Here is a 15,185-nt window from a genome sequence, read left to right on the forward strand (position 1 = left end):
ATTATGACAAATAAGAACTTCCAGGCGTAAATGAGAACCCAATCCTCCGTTTATAATTTACCTGTCCGGTCATTGGAAGGATTTTCCACAGACTAGGTTCTGGCTCTGTGAATTTCAAAGTTTATTTCTCCTCTCTTACATACTTCTAGTGCTGGGAAACTAGAACACATTCGTATCGCGGTACGACCTCTGGCCCCAAACCTCTGTGTCACAATAGTAGGTCAGTCGACACAACAAACAGAAGTATTCCTGAAAGCCACTCCTACACCAGGATGTCCCCACAATAACTTTACTGTACTATGTGGAAGTGACTGCAAACCACATAAACACAACCCACTAAATCCAAATGAAATATGTCCCCACTTCAATATCCCCTTGGCCAGATCCCAATAACCCCAGCACCACGCGACGTGAAAGCAAGCAGGCGTGGAAAGAGGCAGCAGTTGTAAGATATGTTAACATGTTGAGAATATATTTTTTAAAACCTCATACACATTAGAAAAAGACAAATAAGCCAAGAGAAAAATGGGTGAAAGTTATGACATGCGTGTCACAACAACAGGGATATAAAGAGAGATATACAAGTGGCCAGAAAACAAAAGAAAGAATGATTTTAGTAACCAAGGAAATGCTAATTTACAACAAGAAACAGTAACCTGGCAGAGGTGTTACTAAAAATCGCCATGCTATAGGATCATGTACAATTTAAGTAACAGGCCTGGGGGGAAACGGGGGTACAGGCACAACATTAAAAACAAAGTCTCAAGAGAAATACGCTTAAAAAATTAATTAAAATAAAAAACTGACCCAATAAAAATGTTCTCACAGTTCTAAACCTCTTTAATTCCTAATAATTGAGTAAACATAGGCCTTTGCCTGAATAAAAGGCATGGAGTTGGCTTGGTGGAAGCAGACGAGGTAAGATGGAGCTTCCACACAACGGAGAAGAGGTGTGGTGAATGGAATCGTCACGTATAAAGACAAACGTGACATCAGCGGTGGATAGCTCATGGTCCTGATTTTCTTTCTTCCAGTCGGGAATAAAAGAGAAATTCTGCTTTTGTTGTTGTTTTCAGTTTCCTCCTTTCAGAAAGCAGCAGCTTGTATGGCTCCAAATAAGACCAGATTCCAGGAAACGCTAGCCTGCTGCGCTTGGCAGGATAGTTGTGATTTTCAATCCACTGCGCGTGCTTTTCAACCCCACGTGCAGCAGGAAAACCAGGATATGTTAAGCTCTCCGCTCTGCTAGGTTTGCAGTCTTGTCTCTGAAGGTGAAAAGCATATTCCCTTAGGCCTGTTGTTCTTGTGGCATCGCATTCACTTTTCATCATTTCCTTCAAAATCGTTTATTTCAACATCCTCCTGCATAATTAGGGCTTTCGTTTCTTGTTTATTATGTGGGTTCTTAAAACCAGTAGGCTTACTCATATTTGGGGTTCTGTATTAAACATTTTTTTAACTTTTAATTTCAAAATAATTATAGATAACAAGAAGTTGCAAAAATAGTAGGCATACCTTCACTCAGCTTCCCCCGGTGACAACATCTTACGTAACTATAGTACAGTATCAAAAGCAGGAAATTGACATGGGCATGTTATTAAACATTTTCATCAAGAAAATTACACAAGCCTGGGACAATGGTGTGACAGAACCACAGAGAAGGTGTAAACTGGGGTAAAATAAAGAAGATGTGGGGGGGGTGTTGCTGTGTGCATTTATGTGTATTTTATATTCCTCCTTGGGTCACTATTTTCAGCTAGGTGATGTTTTTTGTGTTAATCTGGTGACACTAGTAAAAAGCATAGTCACCTTCTTCTCCCCTTTTTTTGTGACAGAGATAACAAGGCAGGCACATTTGTAGGAGACATGGGAATCCTCTATCAGGTGACTTTGGCTGGAGAAATTCCTGGTGGCAGTGCCAAACTTTCCTTGCACTGCTGTCTAAGACACTTCCACCCACACAGTCTTCCTTCCTTCTCTCTCTCCTGCACTTGGGGCATCCAGGTCTGATGATTCTCCCAGCCTCTCCTGGCTCCCTCCTCATTTTCTGTCGCTGATGTTTCTTCTAACAAATTTCTCACATGTTTCATTGTGTCTTGGCATCTCCTTCTCAGAGGATGCCAACTAACACACATCTAGGTGGTTTTACTTCTCTACTTATCTACTGTGTGAGAACGAATTCAAATATCACAGTCACAAGCTGTAACTGCATTTCCATCCTCCTCATAATTTTTGCAAACCCAGACCTTATTTTTTCCCTAATCTCCTCTGTCTCACGAATTAAGTCCTTATGGGCCACTTTGGTTCAGCCTTAAGCTGACTTGAACACCTCACTGCTGGCTTCTACAGGAAACCTAATTACACTCAGCATAGCATGAGTTTTGGGGTCTTATTGAATACTGTGGGTCACAGGGCGTGAAGTCACATCACAGGGAGCATGTCTCAGCCATTTCAATGGTTTCAGCCCCAGGACCTCTTGCTCTATTCAGGTCTGCTTAGCTCTTGGCAGTTGACGTCTACGCACAGACTCCTGGGAAGTCTAATCTAGTCCTATGCTTTCTCCTTCATCCTGTCCCAGCTTCGTGGCCTTCCCTAAAAATGGTAAAACCAAACACATGAATGAATAAATAAATGAATGTTGTACAGTAGCAGCCTTTCCAGAAGTAAGAATAATAGATCTGGTTACCACACTACCATGTAGCACTCTCCGCTCCTCATCTCCTCATCCCATCCTCTCTACATCAAGGCTCCCCCTTTATGTCACAGAAGGTAGCTTCCAGAACGTAGAGGGGGGAGAAGAGAGCTAGCATTGCTAATTCTTTATATATGCCACTAGTGAGTTTTTATTGTTAGATATTTTTAACTCTATTTTACAGATGGGGAAACTGGGGCTTAGAGAGGGTGAGTAACTTGCCCAAGGTCAATTAGAGGTGGAGGCATGATTAGAAGCCAGGTTTACTGGATTCCCAAGCCTTTGTCTGTGCCTTGTATCATCACACTCCTCCCACAATCAACTGCTAATAGATCATAGGAAAGGAGGGACCTAGACATAGAGGGGTGAAGAAGAGGGTGTGGTTGAATTGTGACAGATATTGTCAGTGCCCGCCCCATATCCTCTCCATTCAATCCCAAGTTCATTGTCCAGCTTCCCCTATGAGCCAATCTGACTCTTGTCTCTCTCAGGGGAGGGCATGTCTGGGGTAGGGAGAGAGCTCTGTCAGCATGTGAGTAGGCTGAAAGTGCTAGGGAGTTCATGCCTTGTAGACAGACCTTATTTGCTTCTAGATATATACCTCCCTCCTTTTCTCCCTCTTCATGGGAGGCAATTCTGAGTCATAGTCCACATGGTCCTCCAAGGGTGCCCAGTGGGACTGAGCCCCCATTGTCCACAGCAGTGATCAGTTCATTAACATACCGTTCATTGGTGTTCCTCTCTTCCACTGTCACTTCCCCATTTCATCAGTGGGCTTCCTGGGATCACCTCCCAAGTAAAGTACTTGCTTTTGAGTCTTCCATCAGAGCCTGCTTTGGGGGAATCCAAACTAAAACAATCCAAAATTACAGCTCTGAACATCCTTTTCTAGGCAACATTAGCACAGTTCTCATTCCTTTACTAGCTCATTATTGTTTATTGGATAACCTCCAAGTTCGTTAGCCTGGTATTCAGAGCCCTCTATGATGTGACCACAATCTTCCTTCTCACAATTTATGCCCAATATCCTCCAGGCAACCTGTCCTCCAGCCACACCAGGTTACTGTCTGTTTTCAAAACACACCCTGGTGGTTCTATCCACTAGCAGGTCCCTTCTCTGGTAAGTCTAAACACTACTTGACACTCACACCTCAATTCTGTGCCAGACACTCTGCTAATTGTTTGACATGTTATGTTAGAGGACTCACTAGCCGCTGTAGCCTGTAAATTCCAAATCTCAATGACTTACCTCAACAGAAGTTTCTTTCTTTCTCATGTGAAGTCTGATAGGTGTCTGGAAAGGGTCCTTCCGTCTTGTGGTCCCATCACCTCTTAGAACCTTGGAATCCTCTGCTGGTTCTTCTGCAGGAGAAAAGAGAGCCGTAGAGAACCACACAGGAGGTCTTTATGGGCCAGATTTAAAAATAGCATACATTAGTTATTCCCCATATACCATTGACCAGAACCCAGTCACATGGCCTTTAGAAACTGCAAAGGATACTGGGAAATGTAGCCTAGCTGTGGTTCCCAGGAAAAAGAGAGAATCAATCCATTCTGGTGAGCACATAATGTAATAATTATTTTCTGTCATAATGTACTAATTCATTTGTTGCTCATAACAATCTTTTGGAGTAGGGACTACTATTAAACCTTTTTTATACATAGGGAAGCTGGGCACAGAACACTTGAGTGATTTGCCTAGAATTATAAAGTAAGTCAGTGTTAGAGCCAGGATCTAAACCCAGGTAGTCTGGCTCCATCTTTTTATTTTTTTCTCATTTATGTCATCTTCAATTTCTTTCATCAATTTTTTTTTATTTTGTTTTGTTTTTGTTAAGGTAACATTGGTTTATAACATTATATAAATTTCAGGTGTACATCATTATATTTCAATTTCTATGTAGATGACATCATGTTCACCATCCGAAGACTAATTACCATCCATCACTACACACATGTGCCCAGTCACCCTTTTCATCCTCCTCCCTCCCCCCTTCCCCTCTGGTAACCACGAACCCAACCTCTGTCTCTACGTGTTTGTTTGTCATTGTTTTTATCTTCTATTTATGAGTGAGATCATATGGTATTTGACTTTCTCCCTCTGACTTATTTCACTTAGCACAATACCCTCAAGGTCCACCCATGTTGTTGCAAATGGCAAGATTTCATCTTTTTTTAATGGTTGAATAGTATTCCATTGTGTATATATACCACATCTTCTCATTCATCCTTTGATAGGCACCTAAGTTGCTTCCAAGTCTTGGCTATTGTGAATAATGCCGCAATGAACATAGGGGTGCATGTATCTTTATGGATTTGTGTTTTCATGATCTTTGGATAAATACCCAGCAGTGAAATAGCTGGATTCTATAGTAGTTCTATTCTTAACTTTTTGAGGAATCTGCCTACTGTTTTTCATGGTGGCTGCACCAGTTTGCACGCCCACCAGGAGTGTATGTTCCCTTTTCTCCACATCCTCTCCAACACCTGGTATTTCCTGTCTTGTTAATTAGGGCCATTCTGACGGGCATGAGGCGATATCTCATTGTAGTTTTGATTTGCATTTTTCTAATAATTAGTGATGTTGAACATCTTTTTATGTGCTGTTGGCCATCTGTATATATTCTTTGGAAAAATGTCTGTTCAGATCTTTTGCCCATTTTTTAACAGGTTATTTGGTTTTTCTGTTGTTGAGATGTATGAGTTCTTTATATATTTTGGATATTAACCCCATAGCAGATATATGATTTGCAAATATTTCCCTCAATTATTAGATTGTATTTTCATTTTGTTGATGGTTTCCTTTGCCGTGCACAAGCTTTTCAGTTTGATGTAGTCCCATTTGTTTGTTTTTTCTTGTTTCCCTTGCCTGTCAGACATGGTATTTAAAAATGTGCTGCTGAGACTGATGTTAAAAAGCATGCTGCTTATGTTTTCCTCTAGAAGTTTTATGGTTTCAGGTCTTATATTCAAGTCTTTAATCCATTTTGAATTAATTTTTGTGTATGGTGAAAGATAATGGTCTATTTTCATTCTTTTGCATGTGGCTGTCCAGTTTTCCCATTTATTATTCGATAAACACCATTTATTGAAGAAACTTTCCTTTCTCTATTGTATGTTCTTGGCTCCCTTCTCAAAAAGTAGCTGTCCATAGATGTATGAGTTTATTTCTGGGCTCTCAATCCTATTCCATTGATCTGTGTGTCTGTTTTTGTACCAGTACCATGCTGTTTTGGTTACTATAGCTTTGTAGTATATTTTGAAATCAGGGAGTGTGATACCTCCAGCTGTGTTCTTTTTTCTCAGGATTCCTTTGACTTTTCAGGGTCTTTTGTTGTTCTACATAAATTTTAGGATTCTTTGTTCTATTTCTATGAAAAATATCACAGGAAATTTGATGGGATTGCATTGAATCTGTGGATTGCTTTAGGAAGTACAGGCATTTTAACTATGTTAATTCTTCCAATCCAGGAGCTTGGACTATCTTTCCATTTCCTTGTGTCTTCAATTTCTTTCAGTAATGTTTTATAGTTTTCAGAGTACCAGTCTTTCACTTCTTTGGTAATATTTATTCTTAGGTATTTTAATCTTTTTGTTGCAATTGTAAATGGGATGGCATTCTTAATTTCTCTTTCTGCTACTTCATTGTTAGTGTATAGAAACACAACTGGTTTTTTGTTTGTTTGTTTTTTGGGTTTTTTTGATGAGGAATAGTTGCCCTGAGCTAACATCTGTGCCAGTCTTCTTCTGTTTTGTATGTGGGTGGCCACCAGAGCATGGCCGCTGATGAGTGGGGTAGGTCCGCATCTGGGAGCCAAACCTCAGCCACTGAGGCAGAGCGTGCCAAACTTAACCACTAGGCCAGAGGGCTGCCACCAAAATGCAACTGATTTTTGTATGTTGATTTTTTATCCTGCAACTTTCGTACATCCATTTATTATTTCTTAAAGTTTTTTGGTGGATTCTTTAGGGTCATCTATATATAAAATCATGTCATCTACAAATAATGATAATTTCACTTCTTCCTTTCCATTTTGGATCCCTTTTATTTCTTTTTCTTGCCTGATTGCTCTGGCTAGGACTTCCAATACTATGTTAAATAGGAGTGGTGAAAGTGGGCATCCTTGTCTGGTTCCTGTTCTTAGAGGGAAAGCTTTCAGTTTTTCTCCTTTGCGTATAATATTAGCTGAAGATTTGTCATACATGGCCTTTATTATGTTGAGGTACTTGCCTTCTATACCCATTTTTTTCACAGTTTTTATCATAAATGGATGCTGTATCTTGTCAGATGCTTTCTCTGCATCTATTGTTATGATCATGTGATTTTTATTCTTCATTTTGTTAATGTGGTGTATCACGTTGATTGATTTGCAGATGTTGAACCACCCCTGTATCCCTGGAATAAATCCCACTTGATGATGGTTTATGATCTTTTTAATGTATTGTTGTGTTCGATTTGCTAGTATTTTGTTGAGGATTTTTGCACTGATGTTCATCAGTAATATTGGCCTGTAATTTTCTTTTTTTGTGTTGTCCTTGTCTGGTTTTGGTATCAGGGTAATTTTGGCCTCGTAGAAAGAGTTAGGAAGCTTCCCCTCCTCTTCAATTTTTTGGAAGAGTTTGAGAAGGATAGGTATTAGGTCTTCTTTGAATGTTTGGTAGAATTCACCAGAGAAGCCATCTGGTCCTGGACTTTTATTTTTTGAGGGGTTTTTGATCACAGTTTGGATCACCTTGCTGGTGATTGCCTTACTGGTCTATTCAAATTCTCTACTTCTTCTTGGTCCAGTTTTGGAAGGTTGTATGCTTATAAGAATTTATACATTTCTTCTAGATTATCCAGTTTGTTGGCATATAGTTTTTTGTAGTATTCTCTTATAATCTTTTATATTTCTGGCATCCTCAAACTGCAGAGAATATTAACTTTTCTTTAAAGAAAAGGAATTAACACCTTTTCTTAGATGTGCTGAGGACTCATGGTGCTCACCTGAACCTTCTTTTTCAGTTACAGGACATCAGCTCCACATCCTTAGAACTTCCTTCTGGAACAACTGACCCCACTTTGCTGCCTCCTCAGCTTGGCCCTTGCAGTCATGCTCCCTCACTCACCCTGCTCTGAGTGGAGGCATGCCCCAGGCATGGCAGCACACAATTGTTTCGGGTTTTAGAAGGTGGGGCCGATCTCCTATGTGGTTTTTTGAGAAGCACAAGTCTGCTGCAGCTGAAAAGCCCCACCATCCGTAGGCCCACACACTGTCAGTACAGTCCTGCCCCATGCTCATGTCCTAATACACTGAAGTGGACACACTTACCCCACTGAAGAGGCCCTACACAATCCACCAATGCAGGCACACCCCTTGCACACACCCTGCCCCTTGTGTTCGCCCTGCCCCGGAGAGGCAGACCCACTCACCCCACTGCAGAGGTCCCACACACCCTGCCTATGTGGACCCACATGTTGCCCAAGGGCTTGCTGTTGGATGCAGCCAGTCCCTAGGGTGGGCTGCCTGCCCTGGCTGAGCTGGATTAAATAGGTGCTCAAGTGGGTGGGGCAGACTCCTGCACCAACAGGTCAGGGGAGAACTCTAATGGCATCTGCCAGCATCTGTGTCAGCACACCTGTACTAGGTCACAATAATGGTTGCCATGAATGTCTCGGTCCATGGGGAAGTGGTTCTAGCCTGAGGAGGTGTCATCTCTTGCCAAGATGTGCCCAGAGCTTATTAAGTGAGTCTCTTTTCACCAAAGGACTATGTACCTTTCTTTCTGGTGATTTTAGGTTGCTTTCTGAAACAGATGAATTTGTGCATGAGCCCTTCAAGAGCAGGCTTTTCTTTCTCTTATGTCTGATAGCTTTTCTGGGGGGTATTCTCCATTGTTGTTAATTACTAGCAAAGACAGATATTATGACACTCATCTTGGTTGTGTTGAGTCCAAAAGCTGCTTATTGTGGCAAAGCTCTCCCACTGATCCCCTACTCCTCCAGGAAAAGCTTTGTATCTTAAGATTGCTCCTGGTTGTGAAGCACCATGGCACATCTGTGGCTTTTTCCTCTCCAGAAAGGAATTTCTGCCTCTTCCACCTCATTCGGCACTGTCCCTTGTTGTGGGGGTTCTTTTCATCCAGTTTTCAGTTCTCTTTCAGGGGTAATTGTTCCAATAGTAGTTATATATTGTTATGTCCATAGGAGGAGGTGAGTTCAGAGTCCTCCTATGCCACCATCTCCCTTGAATCTCTTGCCTCCATCTTTTTTTTTTTTTTAAGATTTTATTTTATTTCCTTTTTTCTCCCCAAAGCCCCCAGTACATAGCTGTATATTCTTCATTGTGGGTCCTTCTAGTTGTGGTATGTGGGACGCTGCCTCAGCATGGCTTTGATGAACAGTGCCATGTCCACGCCCAGGATTCAAACCAACGAAACACTGGGCCGCCTGCAGTGGAGCACACGAACTTAACCACTCAGCCACAGGGCCAGCCCCATGGCTCCATCTTTTAACATATGCACTAACATTGCCCTTTAAACTCCTCCTTCTCCAGTAAGTGATAGTTTAAATGCATTAATAAACTAATCAACCAAATCTCTCTCTCTTTTTCAGAAACAGCTTGTCTGAGCTTTCAGAACCAACTGAGAATCACATAGCTTCATGGGGAAGATACATCTTCGGAACTCCCTGTCATACGTATCAATTTAGAGTTGAGAAAACTGAGGCCTAGAGAATTGACTCATCCAGCAGTGCCAGACCTCGAAACACATTCTCCTGATTTCTATTCTAGTGCTTTCCCCACTGCATTCTGCTTCCTCCTAAAGCCCTATTTGTATTGTCATCATTTTTTGGCACCAATGGACAAGGTCATACTCTGTTAAGTACTAAGGCAGTGAGCTCTGCCCTTTTCTCTCTTGCTACCCTGCAGTGAATTTTCCTGTCACTTTCCAAATCTATTCTAAATGCCACACACTTTAGTGTTGACAGCTCCTGCACCTGGTAACCACAGATATTTCTTATTTGTGGTGAAGTAAGCTCATAAAGGGAAGGAGAAATTTCACTCCAGCCTTAGGAGTGTTTGTGCATCAGCAAATTACCAGGTTTTTTTCTGACATAGGTAACAATTATTTTTATTTTTTGGTCCTACTTTCTAACATGTGACTTTCTAGATTCCCTCCGGAGCCAAGAGTCATTTGGTTTGTGTGCATTTCTGAGCTTACTGACCTGTGTTCAGTAACCAGCCTGCAAAATCCTCTAATTTTATCAGCTCACAAAATCACTCTATGAGAAAATAATGGCTTCCTATTGTCAGATGTATGCATAACAAAAGACTAGCTGTAAGGGAAAACAATCAATAAAACCATTAAGAATATTCTTTTCCTTTCTTGACCTTGAAATCTTGATCTTTCTCAACATGGTCAAGACTTAATAGACCCTACAGTTGGTCCCAGGGGTTCTCATTTTATCTGATGACACTCTTCCTAGCTACATTATGGAGTCTACATTAAAACTTTCCTTTTCCTGTTATTTGCTCTTTGAAAAATTTAAATGGTAATAAACCCATTTCACCTGCAAAATTCTTTTTTTTTTTTGCAAAAATGCTTTTGAAATAGATTTTCTTTTTCTTTCTTAATATCAACATTTCAGCTCCCTCGTCTTTTTTACTCACTAACTTATATTTTCTAAGATTGATCCAGGATTGAAGGGATTTTGAAGAAATTTAGAAGTTAAGGTACAGCTTTCCATGGAGTTTGATTTAACAAATCTTAAAATGAGAAATGTTTTCTCTAATCCCACTATTTTGATAATTATCTAGGATGTACTGAGTAACCAAATATTCTTGTGTTTACTCATTTTTGGTCTTGGCAGAAGTCTCTAGCAGATGCTGTCAGTGCCCTACCTGTAGCCCTCAGACCTTGTGGTGTGTCCTGGCTGACCTCCAATTGCCAGGATCTGCACCTCTGTGCCTTAGGATTATTTTTCCAAAAGTGCAAAAGACATTCTACCCACTGCCATGGCCAAGTAGAGTGCCAGGGAACCCCTCTGGGAGCAGCCATCAACTAATGATGCTTGGATAATTGGTGTAAATACCCTGGTTCCCTTGCCCCTTGGGTGGGATAATTCTCTGTGTGTTTTGCATTTTACATTTCCTGTAAGATTCAGCTCCAGTTCCCACTATGGCAGCAGACTTAACAGTGGAGCCTTTTTTGTCCACCTTCCCATCTTTGTATTACTTCTCTACTATTCTACGAGTATTCTCTACACTTTCTCAAATAAACTCCTCGCACCCAATTCTTTGTCTCAGGATCTGCCTCTGGGAAAACTACAAAGTTGAGTCATAAGAGGGTAAACTAAGCATTTTCAAGATTGTAATTCTTTGATGTCTTGATATACAAAGTCCAAAATAGAAATGAATTTGCTGTTGCTTCCACATTTGGCAGGACCGTTATTCAGACATTTCCCTCTTAGTGTGTTTTCCTTGAATGATAGGACTCATTCAAGGGGCTTTTCCTAAGATAATTTTATTCTGTTATTTACTTTGTGGAAAGACCAGGAGCATAGACCCCAAGTTCTAATCTTAGCTCTGCTGAAAACTATCTGGGTGAGCTTGGGCCTCATTCATCTGAAAAATGATGTGGTTAGACTAGGTGTTCTTCTAAGTACCTTAAAGCTCTAAGGATTTATAAGTCTGTGGTTTTCCTAGGTTTTTTGTTTATTTTTTCCTCTTGAGAGTTTTCCCATCTTTCACATTATAGAAGACCATAAATAACCCAAATATCCATCAACAGATGAATGGGTAAACAAATTGTGGTATATCCATGCAATGGAACATTATTCAGTCATAAAAAAGAATGAAGTACTGGTACATGCTACAACATGGATGAACCTTGAAAGCCTTATGCTATGTGAAAGAAGCCAGACACAAAAAGTCAATATTGTATGATGCCATTTAGTTGAAATATTCAGAGTAGGTAAATCTATAGAAATAGAATGCAGATTGGTGGTTGGCAGGGGCTAAAGAGAGGAGGAGCAACTGCTTAATGGGTACAGGCTTTCCTCTTGGGGTGATGAAAATGTTTTTGGAGTTAGATGGAGGTGGTGGTTACACAACATCATGAATGTACTAAATGCCACTGAATTGTCCATTTAAAAATGGCTAATTTTACATTATATGAATTTCACTTCAATAAATTTTTTTACAAATTATGTCTAGAATGCTGCTGTACTATGTTTTCAGGCTAGAGTTAAAGATCTTTATCATAAAAAATGAGAATAGAGAGTTACTGAAATGGTACTTTAATGTAATAGCCATAATTTGTCGGACTCCTACCATGTGGCTTGTGCTTTACATTCAGTGTCTATAGTTATCACAGCAACACTTTTCTATACTGCACAGATGAAGACATTAGCGGTCAGAAAGGTTAAGTCAATTACCCAAGGTTAGGCGACTAGGAACTGGTAAAACTAACACTTGAGGCTGTGTTTGTCTGGACATGTATCAAGATAGTAGAGTTAAATCCAACTATACCAATATACATTAAATGTAAATGAACCAAACCAAAGAAAAGGCAGAGATTGGCAGAGTGATAGAAAAGCAAGACTCAACTCTATGTAAGTCACAAGAGAAGAAACTTAAATATCTAAATTAAATTTGTTTTATCCTTATGAAGTCACCTTCTTTATCTCTGATAATACTCCTTGTCTTGAAGTTGACTTTGATATTAATATAGCCACACCAGCTTTCTTAGACTTACGTTTATGTGGTATATTGTTTTCCATTCTTTTATGCTTAATTTTTCTGTGTCAATATATTTAAAACTATTTAATCTCATCACACTTTTTATCCCTAACATCTTCGGTCACCACTCCTAATGTAAGCCCCTACAATCAACTGTTTTCTCTCCGTTCTGTTACTGCTCTGAGTCTTTTCACCCCTGATCCATACTTCTAAACCTCTTCACTATTCCCTCTGGAATCCTACTTTATGGGATGTAACTTCCTTTCTATCTAAATCTCCTTACTGATATTGGATCACCAGCTCACATTAATGAAGTACTTTATCACTATGTTCAGAATCATTTTCTCCATCACCCCTTCTAAACCTTCTCTCTCCTTCAGAGATGTCCATGTCCTCATAATCCTTTGTCCTCAATACAGTCAACTTTATCTCCACACCACGTCTTCTACTCATCCTCATAACCAAATATCGCTCCTTGTCATCACCTAGAAATGCTCCACTCTGAACTCTTAAATTAATAACATTTACTCTCCGGCCATTACCTCTTCTCCATTCATTCATTCATTCCACAAATATTTATTGATGTGTGCTATGTGCCAGGCATTGTTCTACATGCTGGAGATACATCAGTTAACAAAACAGGTACCATTCCTATATTTTTGGAAAGTATATCCCAGTTCTCCGGTTCTCCTGTTCCATTACCACATCTCTTCTCCCGTCTCACTGAAGAATTATGTTGTTTTGTATGGGCCCCTTGTTTCTTTATCACTTTTCCCAACCAGCCCAAACTCCATACCTACTGGTGCCTTGTACCAGGCTGTCTCCTTCTCCCTTTGAAACTGTTACTCTGTAATATCCTTATACTGAATTTCTACTTCCAGACCAGATGGAGTGACAGACCCCAGATCCAGATTTACTCTCCCACCTTAAACAACTAAACAATCAGACAAAATATATAAAAATAACAGTTTTTAAACATTGGACATCAGGCATGCAGGATAATGGTCCCTGAGAGAACGGATAATAGCGGCATGGACCCTGTGATCATCCCAGCTCTCCCCCTGGCAGCTATAATTCAGGAAAGGAGAACCCAGGCAGAATCTGGAAGTCTCCTTGAATCGCGGAGATGGGGTTGCGAGTCTAGGACGCCAAGAAGCTTGAGTCTGCAGGGCAGAGAAGAGACAGCCGCAAAGAAAGAGTGCTCCAGAAATCAGCAGAGGGTTCCCCTTGTCTTCGGCTGAGTATTAATCAGTGCATGCATGTGATGATACTACCCAAAGCCGGGGAGAGAACTAACCAAAATGAGCAGACAGAACAGTCCTTGTAACTCATATTGGGCCAGGAATAATTCATAATCCTACCATCTAGAGTAGAAAAGCTTTGTAATACGTAGGCATTGGATAGAGTTCTCTGACTGGTCTTGTCTCAGTAGTGGTGAAAAATTAGCCCTAAAGGCTGTTCAGTTCCACCTAGTAAAGCTTAAAAGCAAGCCCCAAAAGCTCAAAGTATCACCAAGTAACTAAGCTGCATCTCAGAACACGAGTCAAGAGTATTTTTTTAAATTTTCAAAAATATCTAGCGCTAACAAATTAAAATCCACCATGCCTAGCATCAAATAAAAAAATTACCAGGCAGGCAAAGAAGTGGGAAAACACGGCCCATAATGAGGAGAAAAAAATCAGTTAACAGAAACTGACCCAGAAATGACATTTATGATAGAATTAATAGACAAGGATATTCAAACATTATGTTTAAGAAGGTAGACAAAAGTATGCGCATATTAAACGGAGACATGAATCGTATTTTAAATGACCCAAATTAAACTTCTAAAAATGAAAAATATGTTTGAGATAAAAACCATTACACGAATTCAATCCAAACAGCCTGAGCTGCCAGTCTCCACCTGAGCTGCTAGAGACCGTATGATAAGCTATAGGGTTGGTATCAGCATCACTTCACATGCATCAACTGAATGTGCTTTACAGTTCTTCTAACAAGCCCGTGGTCAGCTCCCTCTCCTGTCTGCTCAGCACTTTTTCCAAGCCTTCACCATTCACCATTGCGCTTTTCCTTACTCTCGTTAAATGACATGGGGACTGCTTCACAGAGAAAACGGAAGCCATCTGACAGGATATCTTGCATGACTCCTTTCCTCTGGTCTCTGGATACAGTCCCCCCACACCCCCACACCACACACACACCTCCATGATCTCTGAGATCTTGATCCACTCATCAATCCCTTTGTTGTATATTTCAAGTTCTACCTAAATTCTGGCACTTTCCTCTTAGCTTATAAGTATGAATCTCCTCTGCTCTTCTCAAAATAATCCACCCTTTGCTTTAGATTCTCCTTTCTCCTTTCCTACACAGTCAAGTTTCTTAAAGAAAAGTGTATATGAGGGGCTGGCTCCGTGGCCGAGTGGTTAAGTTCGCGCGCTCCGCTGCAGGCGGCCCAGTGTTTCGTTGGTTCGAATCCTGGGCGCGGACATGACACTGCTCATCAAACCACGCTGAGGCGGCGTCCCACATACCACAACTAGAAGGACCCACAACCAAGAATATACAACTATGTACCGGGGGGGCTTTGGGGAGAAAAAGGAAAAAATAAAATCTTAAAAAAAAAAAAGAAAGAAAAGTGTATATGAAACCATAAGACTCTTAGGAGAAAACATAGGGGAAAAGCTTCATTATATTGGATATGGCAAGAGTTTCCTGGATATGACACCAAAAGCACAGGCAACAAAAGTAAAAATGGACAAACTGGACAACAT

General features: G+C 40.5%; 1 long non-coding RNA gene across 1 annotated transcript in view; it reads right to left on the reverse strand.

Moving 5' to 3' along the window:
- Positions 1–445: 445 nt before the first annotated feature.
- LOC124244245 (uncharacterized) overlaps positions 446–15,185 on the reverse strand; it is a 38,259-nt gene continuing 23,519 nt past the window's right edge. The window contains exons 2-4 of the long non-coding RNA XR_006889920.1: positions 3,942–4,054; positions 3,416–3,522; positions 446–1,265 (exon numbers count right to left, since the gene is read on the reverse strand). This is a non-coding gene — a long non-coding RNA (uncharacterized LOC124244245). The remainder of the gene's footprint in view (positions 1,266–3,415; positions 3,523–3,941; positions 4,055–15,185) is intronic.

Source organism: Equus quagga, chromosome 8, assembly GCF_021613505.1.
Source record: "Equus quagga isolate Etosha38 chromosome 8, UCLA_HA_Equagga_1.0, whole genome shotgun sequence".
Classification (NCBI taxonomy): Eukaryota; Metazoa; Chordata; class Mammalia; order Perissodactyla; family Equidae; genus Equus; species Equus quagga.